The following is a 13869-nucleotide window of genomic DNA, read 5'->3' as shown; positions in this document are numbered from 1 at the left end:
GGGGGGGGGGGGCAAGAAAAGGTTTGCCCAGGGTCCGATCAGTATTAAAGACGGGCCTGGTAATACCATGCAGAAAAACAAATGAAAGAAAAATATAAACTGCCCACATGTGCTTAACTACAAACATACCTGTGGTTGCTGTGTTTCAGACATGTTGAATGAATGGGGGCAGGTGGGGGGAGGAAGCTGCCCACACTGTTAGTTTTCCGAGGTGCCCCCTGTTTCCATTAGCTATACAGCAGCATGGGAGGACCAGTGCAGTGAGGCTCTATCTGTCTAAAAAGCATGGAGCCTGTCATGTTTTCTTAGACTGGTTAGCCCGCCCACCCACGTCATCAGTTACTAGGCAGGGGTCGGGTAAACACAAGTCCCGATCCCCAATCTCTGCTGTCTGCAAGAAACAGCAGGGGGGAGAGACAAGGAAACAAGGAGGGAGATGAAGGGGACGGAGGAGGGAAAGAGACGAGAGACTAGGGACCCTGCATCTCCAGATAGGAAGCAAGCAGAAGGGCCCCCTTATGGCCATGGGCCCTCGGGCAGCGCCCGAAATGCCGAATGGTCAGTCTGCCCCAGTTTGTGTAACACTCAGCTGTAGATCCTCGTATCATCTCTGAATATGTGCTGACACTGTCCTTCCTTTTGGAGGGTGGCTACTTTTGTTCTCCATGCTCCCTGTGTGTGTTGTAAAGTAGCCACCATGCCAATCTTACTCCCATAATAGACTACAATCTCAATATAAATTAGTAAACTAAATGTGAGATTATAGTCCATCATGGGAGTGAGCTTGGAGTGGTGGCTATTTTGCCACTCACACAGGGACCATGAGGAACATAAGTATTTACCCTCCAGAAGGAAGGACAGCGTCAGCATGAATTCAGAGATGATACACAAATAAGCCACATTTTTTGTTAAAGGTTAGGTATTTGAATGCATTTTGAAGGTTTAACTCCTCAGTTTAGTGTCACTTTAAAACACCATATTGATTAGTGACCAGTAATTTTCCTAGACTAGAACGTACACGAGATATGGCCGATTTACATTACACTTCTTCCTTTTACTAATTATAGTATTATGCAAATTAAATGTTAAGGCTAAACTCTAGCAGGAATGCAGGTATATAGGTTTTATACAGCTTACCCAGTTCTCTGAAACAGCCATACCTGTTAATCATTATAATCACCTTTTAATACAAGGATACTTCATCTCATTTTATTCTCAATGAGAAGGTTATTTATGAAGAGCAGGACTTTAAATAGATCTAAATCTAATCAATAAAATCCCACATGACCTTCCCCATATTAATTCAATTACAAATGTTATTTTAAACATTTTTAAATATGCATATTTTGTTAAACCAATACCAGGTGATCCTGCATTATTGTCTTATCACCTTCACTGCTAGTTGATACTACAAGCAGCCTTGCCAACCTACATTGTGCAGACGTGGTCCCCGATTGTCACTATAAGGAAACCAGTTAGAACAATAATTTGCAGTTGATTCTGGAGGAAATGCAAGTAAACAGGAAGGGGCTTAAACAGGCTGGAGGAAATCAGCAGCACCGAGATGGAAAACAGGATGAAACCAGTATTATAAAAAATTAGAAATCCTACACAGTGCTTTAGCAAACTACAGCTTCTGGTTCTTTCTGGTCCCTCTGTCTGCTTGTCCCTAGTGCAATTTTTGATGAAACTAGGTGATGACACATCCTGTGATCATGAAGGGCATAAAAGGGAATGGCAAAAATGCATACATCAACTGCTAGACTTTGGTGCAGGTTTTCGAAAATAGTATTGGCAATTTACTGTTTTTGCTTGTTGATGGCATAGAATATATTTTATTTTTCACAAAAAAATAATTTGTTGCTTAACCAAGTTTGCACACATTAAAAAAGATGTATCTAAACTCAACTAAAACGTCTTGATATTCTATACATACTTTATAAAATGTGTCAAGGGTTTGGGTTGCTCATTTAATACATAAAAGGATATCATTTGTTTTTTTAAAAGGAAAACTAATGACCACTAAGCATGATACACACTTTGCACAGCTTTAATTTAAGGCTTTCTATATATTTCATTCTTGTTCACTGATTTTTATCGCATTATCTACTCCAAAGCCTTGATCTCCTATAAAGCAAGATCTCTAAAGATTATAGGATTATTTTTCACACCACAGTAGAATTTCATTGACAGTAAGTGCAAGCGGTAAGAGGTGTGGTGCTACGCATACTTAATCGCTTGCTACAAGAGCACAACAACATTTTAACAAAGGGATTAAGGTAGTATAAAAGCAGTTATTATAAATAGGGTTGCACTTTGCAAAATAGATGCTTTCAACTCTATTCAACACAGTGAAGAAGCAATATTATATTCAACATACACTTAATATATAGAAGCTTACAAAGCAAAAGTACTGTGCAAGTTCTCAAATTAACTTGAGCAATTTAATTTTATCAGCAGCTTCATATTGTTTGGCATTTAGCATGTACATGTATCTGTATATGTTAGAATTGTTCTGAAGCAGTTTGTAAAGCAAGATACTTAAAGTAGAACCTTAGTGTACAATCTCCGCATCACCGGCGTGGTAGTTATATCATCCCAGCTCAGCTAATTAAGACAGTTGGAGACTTCGAACCCAGCAACACCAGCAACACCAGCAACTGAGCAATAAGGGTAACTGCAGATATCACATAACATTGATGGAGGAGAGTTCTTTGCAAGGTATGTGTGACATAATGTGCAAATATGCTAAGCATATGTTGGGCATTAAGGTTTGAGCTCCTGACAGTCGTAAACGTTTAGTTCTGCTTTCAGGTGCTTAAAGAGCAACATTAAAAATACCCAAATCCTTTAAATAATATGCTTGAGGGATGTGTTTGTGTGTCAGTGTGATGCACTCCTGCAACAGTGACATTAAAAAAAATCTGGTATGAATTTTGAGGGGAACCCCACACTATTTTTTTTAAGGTACAGTACACATTGGTTTGCCAGCAAAGAAGGGGCAGCAAGTGTGCCCCTGGTGTAAATTCAACATCAATCTCATTGTCCAGTGATGTAGATCCAGCATGATGAGTGGCACACCAACAACCCGCCAACACAGCAACCCACCACAACTCCTGTCACAAATGGCAGTCCCCCACCAGCTTCTTAATGTAAACAAACAGACTGGGGATGCAGGGTGACATGATTAGCCAAATATAATCATCACCATATTGGTCAATCATGTCACCCGGGATCCCCAGTCTGTTTGTTTCCATTTATTAAGAGTTTATCACTTAATTTCCCAAAGTAATTTTTGAGGACATCACATCTTTTCCTAACATCATTATTCTTACCTGCACATCTCTGAATTGTTCATATCATGGAGACAGAGACAGTTTTGAATGCAAACAGCTTCTACTAGGCTCTCTCCTTAGACTGTCCGGGGTTGATTTACTAACTTTATAAACACACCACGAACATGTATACACCTCCTGTAGTGTGTTCCCCCCCAGCATGATCTATGGGTGGAATCTAAACACCTTTGTAGTGTGTACACACCCAGTAGGTGTGTTGTGCAAAGCCCTGCCCTGAATTGCAAGGTGATGTTGTGTAAATTAGCTCTACATTGTGTTGCTTGCGTTGATGAAAGCAGGAATGTAAATGAATGAGCTAACCATTTTTGTCTAAACTGTGAAGCAGCATTATATATGCATCATGTGCATGATTTTTCCATATATGGCATTAGTGGAAACATGGTTATAGAGACTTTTTGGTTGATAAATACGCTTTGCTGTGTAAAAATCACACGCACCTGGTGCATGCGTGTGTTTAGGTTAGTAAATCACCCCTCCATATTACGATATGTCACCAGTATCATTGGTGCACCCCAAAACAATTGTAAAATAAAGATTTCATATGAATATCAAATACAGAGGAGGAAAACATTTCAAAGTGCTACCTTTAGTGGTTAACTCAAATATTAATAGGGATTAGCTTCAGATTCAGGTTGGAATGAGTTCAACCCAAACCCAGCCTGTTCATAGTTTGGTGAATGGGCAAAAAAAGTGTCCAGATTGGCCAGTTTGCCCACCCACCTGAACTGATAGCTGATGCAACTGGAAGTCAGTAATTTAGTGGCAGTATCAACACTAGCACTGCTTTCCAGCAGCTTATTTTAAATTGTAAACCAGCTGGTGGGGATTTCAGGTGATGTCAAACTAACCCACTCATCCCCTTCATAGATGCATACCAACTGAGAAGTTGCAGCCATAGTAACCACAATATCATTATTCAATTAGATTTTAGGCAGGAGCACTAGAGTGTGGAGAATGGATATAAGCTTAAAAAATGTCTACATAATATAGAGATGCAATAAATATACTTTTGAAGTTACCTTTAATAATACCCCATCCCCTTAACACAGCAAAAATATATTGAACTCATAGTTTCTAATTTAATGAATGTTAGAAAAACCCTGCTGTTCATTATATGTGTGTAAAACTGCACTAAATGGTTTACAGATAAATACATTACATAATGTTCATAATGTGCCCACGATAATTAGGTGACATATTTACTCCTATTTTGTGTGATTATTATACACTAGCCAGCAAAATTAGTGCAGCTATTGTACAGGCAGACATTCAAGAAGTTCAGCAAAATATCAGCAAAATATCAGATCTACACAGAAGCCTATTTTATAAAAGTGGCTATCAATATTATTGTGCTGAGATCATGCTACTAAAGGGAACTGATGTGAATCGATAGATCTGTTTGCATTTGCCAAAAGTTCAGAAAAGCATTAGTCTGTCTAAAGCTGGCACCTGCCTAGCACTGTAGCACAATGTCTACACTCTTTAAAGATTGATGGGCACCCTGTGTTCTTCACTACTCAAATTGATGGAAACTGCTTTGGATGTATTCCAATGTAAAGCAGAAAAGAAATGAAAATTACTTCTAGCACTTCCCCCATGATGGCTACTGTTAAAAGGCAATAATTAAACTACTTTTTTGATTGCTAGCATTAAGTACAATTGAACATTTCTAGTCAAACAACATTCAGCATTTCATGTAGTCAAACTAAACATAAATGAAACAGCCATTATTGCTTTGGAAAGCTTTGTTTTTTTCTAGTGTACAATCGTAATTGTTGGCATTTAAAGCTAAAAGCTACTGAAAGATCAAAATTCTAATAATGTAACTGTCACAGTAACACGTTTTGCATAAACACTACAAGAAATGATTTGAATGTGTGTTAAAATCAATATGAATTTGATTATTCTGCTATAATATTCTTAAAAGTTTGGTTATTACTGTATTTTTATTATTAATACTAGTGGTAGTAATTGCATTAGTGGTAGCAGTATGAACATGGGAAATTACCATTTAGATTTTATACGTTTTCACCAAGGAATTTCTAAAATATGTGTATATAAGCCTTGATTCCCATCTCAAGATCAAATAATACATTATATTTAGGTTATATGTTAGTCTGTTCACCTACAATTTTTATATTTACATTTTGATAAATGTTGGAAAATGAAACTGACAGTGTATTACTTTTCTTGAGGATTCTAATAATGACTATCTGTAGTTGGTTTCCAGATTCTACACACCTCCTGTGGCTATTATGATGAGTTCCCACTCTTTGTGTTGTAAGTTTTTATTGATTTGTTATTTTGGAGAATGCAAAAGAAGGTGTTGGAACACACAAAAGTGGGCGTCAACACTTAGTGACACTAAACTCAGGAGTTAAATTCTTAAAAATACATTGAAGTATCTAACTATTAACAAAAATATCCATTATTTGTGCATCACCCAATCATCTCTGAATTCTTGCTGACACTGTCCTTCATTCTGGATCGTGGCTTTTTTTGTTCCGTTTTTGTTTTGTTCTCCATGATCCCTGTCTGTGTTGTAAAGTAGCTACCATTCCAAACTCACTCCCATGACAGACTACGATCTCAATACAAATTAGTAAACTAAATGTGAGATTGTAGTCCATCACAGGAGTGAGCTTGGGGTAGTGGCTACTTTACAACACACACAGGGACCATGGGAACAAAAGTACAACACTCCAAAAGGAAGGACAGTGTCAGCATGAATTCAGAAATGATTTGAGGAACTACAGCTGAGTGATGCACAAATAAGCTAAAAAAATGTAATAGTTCATATGCTTGAACGCATTTTAAGATTTAGTTTAGTGTCACTTTAAACACCTCAGTTGATATGAACAGAATTGGCAGTTCTGGAAGGTTTATTTAGCTGTTAGAGTATCCACCAGGCTTCACATATAAATAATACATCTCTCTCAGGTGCACTAGCCCTTTAAAGTTTTTATCCCCTCAGATTTTAGAAATGCAATTTATTCTACAACAAGATTTAGAAAATAAGCATGTCTGTTTAGAATGAATCTAAACAGACATGCACTGCAAGTATTTTAGCAGAGTGGATGCCAAGACTCTCCACTGGGTGGATTTTTACAATTCTCCTGATATGTTGTAAACCAGTAGAGAGGTTCATTGGACCCCTTACTAGTTCACCTAAGGCGTGTACAATGCTTTCTTACTGTGTTCCCCACCTCATAATTCTTTGCAGCCTCTGCAACTAAATAAAAGTGTGATACTTTATTACCCTTATGTGACCATTGTTTATTGATGCCAAGGACAAATTTTGCAGCATCAGCATGCAAAAGTAAACTTAACAATAACTCTGTATATAGAAAAATAGGGGGGGGGGAAGGGTTTATGGAGAGATAAGTATGACTCATGCATATAAAAGTGGTATCAAAATGTATTCAATATAAAATGCAAAATACAGTCTCAGGCCGATTGCTTATAAATCTATATACATAGTAAAAACCATTATCATCGATTATACAAAATCCAAGTGCATAGCTGGCATGATAGCCCCCGTAGTCAAAAAGTTCCATGATTTAATTGTATATAAAGATATTGCATGATTGTCCCGATATTCCCAACGCTAGAGAATGGCAGTCTTGATCTGCAAGCTGAAGGCTCTTTTGTCAGTGGATACTCCAGCCTGCAAGTGTTCACAGCTGACATAGTGATCACATGATTGGGATCCATTCTGATTAGTTCCCAGTTGTCAGTGAAGACTAGACATATAACCCCGCAAAAAAAATGTTTTGTTTCTATCTGGATTTATTCAGATTTTTGTTTCGTATTTGGTATTGTCCGCATTTTCATTTCCGAGCAATCCACAACAGGAAGTCGCATCACTGTGCCTGTACTGCAACCCTCAACAGCCCAAACAAATTTGATTGGCATGTTTTTTTTAAGTTTTGTTTTGAACAAAATTCAGACAGGTCTGAATGTTTGTGTATTTGTTCACAGTCGGGCGCGTTTGAATTTGCATGCATCCGAATGTCCGCATTTTATAAAATTCATACGAATATCCATTCAGAATGAAACAAAACTCACATATCTAGTGAGGACGTGTTGACTGTAAGTTCTGAAAGGGGTGGGGGGCATTTATTAACTTATCTTCAGCACAGGGCATCACATCAGGGAACATTGATATAAGATTGTGTGGCAGGAAGGGGTTAAATACTGCACAAACTGAAGGCTTGTAGGACAAAGACATTTGATTTATGTAGGTGCAAAGGACAGTATTCCCTTTCGTCTCTCTCTCTCTCCTCACCGCTCTGCATTAGTTCTGTGACAGCAGCTCCGTCCTCCGCCCTCCCCTGCCGCCGGTTCCTTCACTTCTTCTCGGATCCCTACTGGGGAGAGCAGCGGGGATCCAGAGAAGCGGCGGGAGGAGAGGACATGGCGATCTACCAGTGATCGCTACGCGATCGACTGGTAGATCGCGATCGACCTTGTGGGCACCCCTGCTTTAAATGATAAAGAAAGAAGAAAATCAACAGATAAGAGGAGAATATAGGGAAAGGTATTACAATTATTTTATCAGTTTCCTTTGCAAATGTATATTAATATTTACAGGCAAAAACATACATACATATTTATAATGTATAAAACATTACACATAATATTATTTCTTAGACCTTTGGATGTAACTGGGGTTTTCACTACAATTACTGAGTAGGTATAAGTGAAAAGGACAAAGTTTGGTTCACAGGAAGTTAAATAAACCCAGCAAAAAGTCCTCTAACCACAAACATAGCACCAAACCCCAGGTATTCACCCCCAAGGTGAATAAGTAAGAGGTACATAGTACCCCTTGTTACTCATTCACAAAAACTAAAGAAAAACACCCTCATAGTAAAACAAAAAGTGCGTTATCAGAAAACAAACAGTCCCCAACCCCTCAATGTAAATCCACCATCAATCAAGTCATGCAGAGATGTAGATCCATGTCAATCACAACGGCCTGCCAACACCACAAATTGCTGCATCCAACAATGTTCACCCATTGCTACTCTCACTGAAAATGACAGATTCAGCACCTGGGTGATGTCATTGAAATATGGTCATAATATTATTTGTTTAATGACATCCCGCAGGATGTCCTGACAATTCTGTTTACAAACCCCATCCACCTGGGGAGCTACCACTCCAAAATGAAAAACTTTGTAAAAAATATCAGCTGGGGGTTCGGAAAAGTGAACTGGCAAAAGGTGACCAGTTTGTTTGCCAATCTGCTAAGAGGCTGGGTTTGGGTCAAACTCATGTTCAAACCAAACCCAAAGCTCATCATTATTTGGGATTATATCATTATGGTGCATCAAAATGGTTAGAATAAATTACAAATACAGCACTCAGTGTAAATTAAAAACTTTAGCTTGCTTCACTCTGGAATGTATTGATCAAGAATTTGACATGAAATTTGTTGAGCATTTTTTACCAATATTTTCTATATTCCTCCTATTTATAACAGTGGTTTTCATTTATTTTCAAACAAGACTCATCAAACGAATCAGTGATCCTGGCCAAATATGGTCATGATCATATTTAGTTGATAACATCACCTAGGATCCCCTGACCTATTTTCAAAAAAGATTTATTGGTCAAAAATAGCTTAAAACTAGGATTTACTCAAGGGAAAACTTTTCCAAACAGAATTTGTTCAACATTTGTTCTTCAACAGGAAAGTACTTTTCTGTGCTATTTATTCTTTTTGTCACTAATTGATTGTGAATTAATTTTTTGGAGCTTTTAGCTTATGGAGAGTGCTAAACCTGTGTTTTAATATACGTTCAGCACTTACATGGTTAAAGGAAAACATGGCCAAATGAAACAGCCTAGAATGCTTGGCATGAAGGTTGGGATGTACATAGCAAGGGAATAGTGACAGCCCCCCACCCCCCGTTATGCTAATACCTGTCCACATGCCCATCATCATTGAGGGAGTGCTTTGATGTGGTTTCTATCTAATAATGGGGGTTACACCCAAAGCACCCTAGCCCAATGCTGTGGCACACCCTTTGGCAGACCAGTGACCAAGAGGGGCTGCCAGCAAAGAGGGTTTCTCGTGTTCCCCCTACCTTAATATTTACCTTTTCAGGTTCCAGTGATGTCCAAAGATGTCTCATGCTGCCTGCTCTAGTGATAGCAGATCAGAGTTTAGAGAAGAATAGGCCATCCATTCTTTACTGCTCAAAAGTTGCTTGAGCAGTGAAGAAGTTTCTCACCTCTTGCCTGGTTTTAAGGGCCCTGAAAATTCTAAGAGGTTCCCCTGACATCATTGCCCATATTTGGACTTTGTCAATGGGCTAATGTGCTTTTTGGTGGTCCTGTTTTTTATTGAAGAAAAAGTGCCCCCAGTGCTAAAGGGGGGCAGGGGGGCATGTTGTTTTTTGTAACATTTTTTATTTAAATAAAAAATTACATTTACCTTTCTGGTTCTGAAACTGTATACAGTAAACACAGTCTCACCACCATGGAAAGAATGTGTACAAATGAACAAGAGGGCATTTCTGTTATTTAACAAGATTTTCCTAAATCATTCACACACAAAAAATGAGGAAAGGTGAAAAATAATTGCTACTGTGCTATCAAGATTCTTTCTGGCATGTTTTGAACTAACAAGACTTGGCCAGCAAATGTCATATAATACATGGGAGGAATAGGAGAGTATGTTCTTGGTTGATAAACCTTGTCAATTCAAATAATTATGGAAGAGTTAATCCATTTGGACATATAACATTTCATATGTTTCTTTTAATTGTGTTATCCTCTGTGCCTATAAAAAACAAACATGTATGTGTAACTAATTTCTTCCTAATTAGTCATTATCCTATCCACAAATGACATTAGTCATTTTCCATTACATTTATTACCAAGCACAGCAGATTTAAAGCTGCCTTGTCATTGATTAAAGTCTCAATGGACATCTGAATTAATGACCCTAATGATGAAAAGTTACATTCTGCATGCTAAAGACTGTCTTTGCAACTGTATCAACAAGCATGGGGATTAAGTGTTTAACACAATTGATTGCTGCTCATGGAGCAAGATGCTAGAAAGACAGCTTGAATTTCAATTGAACATGGTACCTGAAATTTAAAATGCTGTGCTTTTCAAGTTGCATTCATTTTTTGTAAGAATATCAAAAAATTGCCAGCCTACAATTTTATTGCAAAATAATTCCAAAATACTGCTTACAATTTTAGACATTTGGAATTTTTATGCCTACCTAGTTATTATGGCTTATTCTTACTTTTGTTACTGCACAAGTAGATATATAAGTACATTAATTTTTATCACTGCATTGTTGTAGTATTTGCAGTTTAAATGCACTGTATATTACATAAATGGCATAAATTAGCCACTTTCAGTAACAGAATATATTTATACATATTGAGTCTGCCTTGTTCCAAATAGACCATATGAACAGTTAATTTATACCCATTAGAATTTTGGAGAGAATCAGTTATCTTACAGTAAGCAAGCTTGGCAAGCTTGATCCTCTTACATCCCCTTTCTTACTAATAATTTATCCTTTGGTATGCAAGGTTAAGAGAACCCTGCATACCAAGAATGAAGTACAGGTTCCAGAAAGGGGCAAGGCCAGGTACTGCTTCAGAAATTGAAGTTTGTATTTGCATATCAGAACTTAATTGGCTGTAAAAATTCATATGTTCTACAAGCTACATCTATGCCTGGCTGCCCTGCTTGGATATTGTTGTTTGAATGTTGCTTAATTGTCAATTTAATTGTAATTTTTTTTGTTCCCATAATGCAAATGCTCCAAGCACTGGCACTATGCTATCAGCTAAGGCTCCCTAAACCTTCCCACCTTCCCTATATAGTGGCAGGCACAATCTGTGTGAGGATGCAAGCACACATTCAAGCCTTCAAGTGGAAACATCCTCAGCCTTATTCACAATATAGAATAATTTTAAAAGAACAGCAACCCGTAGCTACCAGACAGAACCCATATTGTACTGCACTCAATAAAGCAAAATTAAATTTGGTTGCTATGGGTTACTACACTTAAAGCAAAGCAGTACTGATACACCGGGTCTAACAAAATGCCAATACATTTTTACAATTAGTATGACGATCAATAAAAGTCAAGTCTACAATTTTAAAAAAATCCATGAAAGTTAGAAAAAAGTGAAAAAACAGGGTAATAAAAATGAGCCACATAGAGAGTAAAGAGTGGGCTATGGACTGAGACAGGGGAAGTCATCATAAAAGTATCTTATAGTAAATTTGAAAACTAAGATCAACATTAAGTTCATTATCTTTTGTGTCAAATATAATTATTATTCTAATTCTGGCCATACATTGGTGGAAAATTGTTAGCTTTACATATACTGCATATAAACTAATTTTAAGCACTGCATTATTTTATTATTGTTCTTTTGTAAATAATATTTAATTTAAGAACCAACAGCAACACAAAAAGCACCTACTCTGCAGGGTGGTGTGGTTGTAACAAACGTTTGCTTTAGTGCAGAAGTTATATTTCTTGTGTCTTGTTTTTTATGAGCTTAAACAGATTAAGTAATTTCTGTCCTGTTTCACCAATGTAATATTTCTGCAAGAACAAAAGTAGCCACCCTCAAGAAGGAAGGACAGTGTTAGCACAAATTCATAGATCATTTGAGGATCTGCAGCTGAGTGATACACAAATACGCTACATTTTTGTTGATAGTTAAGGTACTTAAGAGCATTTTAAAGATTTAAGTCCTGGGTTTAGTGTCGCTCTAAATAAGAAATCCCTGATTTGAAACTGAGCAGTCACTGAGCATTAATTCAATGTGTAATATCGCAGGATTGCAGTAGCTCTGTCTGCCTGACCTAATAACATCACTCACTTAGACCCATATGTAATGCTGTAGACTTTTGATCTTCGAATGCTTATAACCCTTTACTGTAAATAGTGCCTGAAACAGGAGGGAACACATTTATTTTGGCTGTGTGTCCACTAAATACAGTATCCCTAGCTACAAGTGCTCTCTCAAGGCTGCAGGAGATCACATTATTTCAGCAGGCACTTTGTCTAAAAGGAACAAGAGTTGGAGTAAAACCTTGGGCCAAAGATCAAGGAAGAGTGGGCAGTAATTGAAATACAATTGTGCTCAAAAGTTTGCATACCCTGGCAGAAATCGTGAAATGTTGGCAATTGATATTGAAAATATGACTGATCATGCCAAAAAACGTTCTTTTTGTTAAGGATAGTGATCATATGAAGCCATTTATTATCACATAGTTGTTTGGCTCCTTTTTAAATCATAATGATAACAGAAATCCCTCAAATGGCCCTGATCAAAATTTTACAGCCTGAAATGTTTGGCCTTGTTACAGACACACAAGGTGACACACGCAGGTTAGAATGCCAATTAAGGTTAATTTCCCACACCTGTGGCTTTTTAAATTTCAATTAGTGTCTGTGTATAAATAGTCAATGATTTTGTTCTCTCTCTTTTGTGGATACACTGAGTAAGCTAGGTACTGAGCCATGGGGAGCAGAAAAGAACTGTCAAAAGAACTGCGTAACAAGGTAATATAACTTTTTAAAGATGGAAAAGGATATAAAAAGATGTCCAAAGCCTTGAAAATGCCAGTCAGTACTGTTCAATCACTTATTAAGAAGTGGACAATTCGGGGATCTCTTGATATCAAGCCAAGGTAAAGTAGATCAAGAAAGATTGCAGCCACAACTGCCAGAAGAATTGTTTGGGATACAAAGAAAAACCCACAGGTGACCTTTGAAGAAACACAGGCTGCTCTGGAAAAGATGGTGTGGTTTTTTCCAGGAGCACAATACAACAATATATGAACAAAAATGAGCTGCATGGTCGAGTTGCCAGAAAGTGCCAATACTGTGCCATTGCAGCAAAAAAAGTCTGGTTACAATATACCCCACAACACCTTGACATGCCTCACAGCTTCTGGCACATTGTAATTTGGAGTGAGAAGGCCAAAATAGTGCTTTATGGTCACAACCATAAGCACTAGATTTGGAGAGGGGTCAGTAAGGCCTTTAGCGACAAGAATACCATCCCCACTGTGAAGCATGGTGGTGGCTCACTGATGTTTTTTTTTGGGGGGGGGGTTGAGCTCTAAAGGCATAGGGAATCTTGTGAAAATTGATGGCAAGATGAATGCAGCATTTTATCAGAAAATATAGCAGACAATTTGCATTCTTCTGCACAAAAGCTGCACATGGGACACTCTTGGACTTTCAAGCACGACAATTACCCTAAGCACAAGGCAAAGTTGACCCTCCAATGGTTGCAGCAGAAAAAGGTGAAGGTTCTGGAATGGCCATCAAGTCTCCTGACCTTAATATCAACGGGCCACTGTGGGGAGATCTCAAACGTGCGGTTCGTGCAAGACAACCAAAGACTTTGCATGACCCAGAGGCATTTTGCCAAGACGAATGGGCAGCTATACCACCTGCAAGAATTCAGGGCCTCATAGACAACTATTACAAAGACTGCACACTGTC

Source organism: Nanorana parkeri, unplaced genomic scaffold (genome assembly GCF_000935625.1).
Source record: "Nanorana parkeri isolate BGI_ZX_2015 unplaced genomic scaffold, ASM93562v1 scaffold49, whole genome shotgun sequence".
NCBI lineage: Eukaryota > Metazoa > Chordata > Amphibia > Anura > Dicroglossidae > Nanorana > Nanorana parkeri.
Note: the sequence above shows the minus strand (reverse complement) of the source record.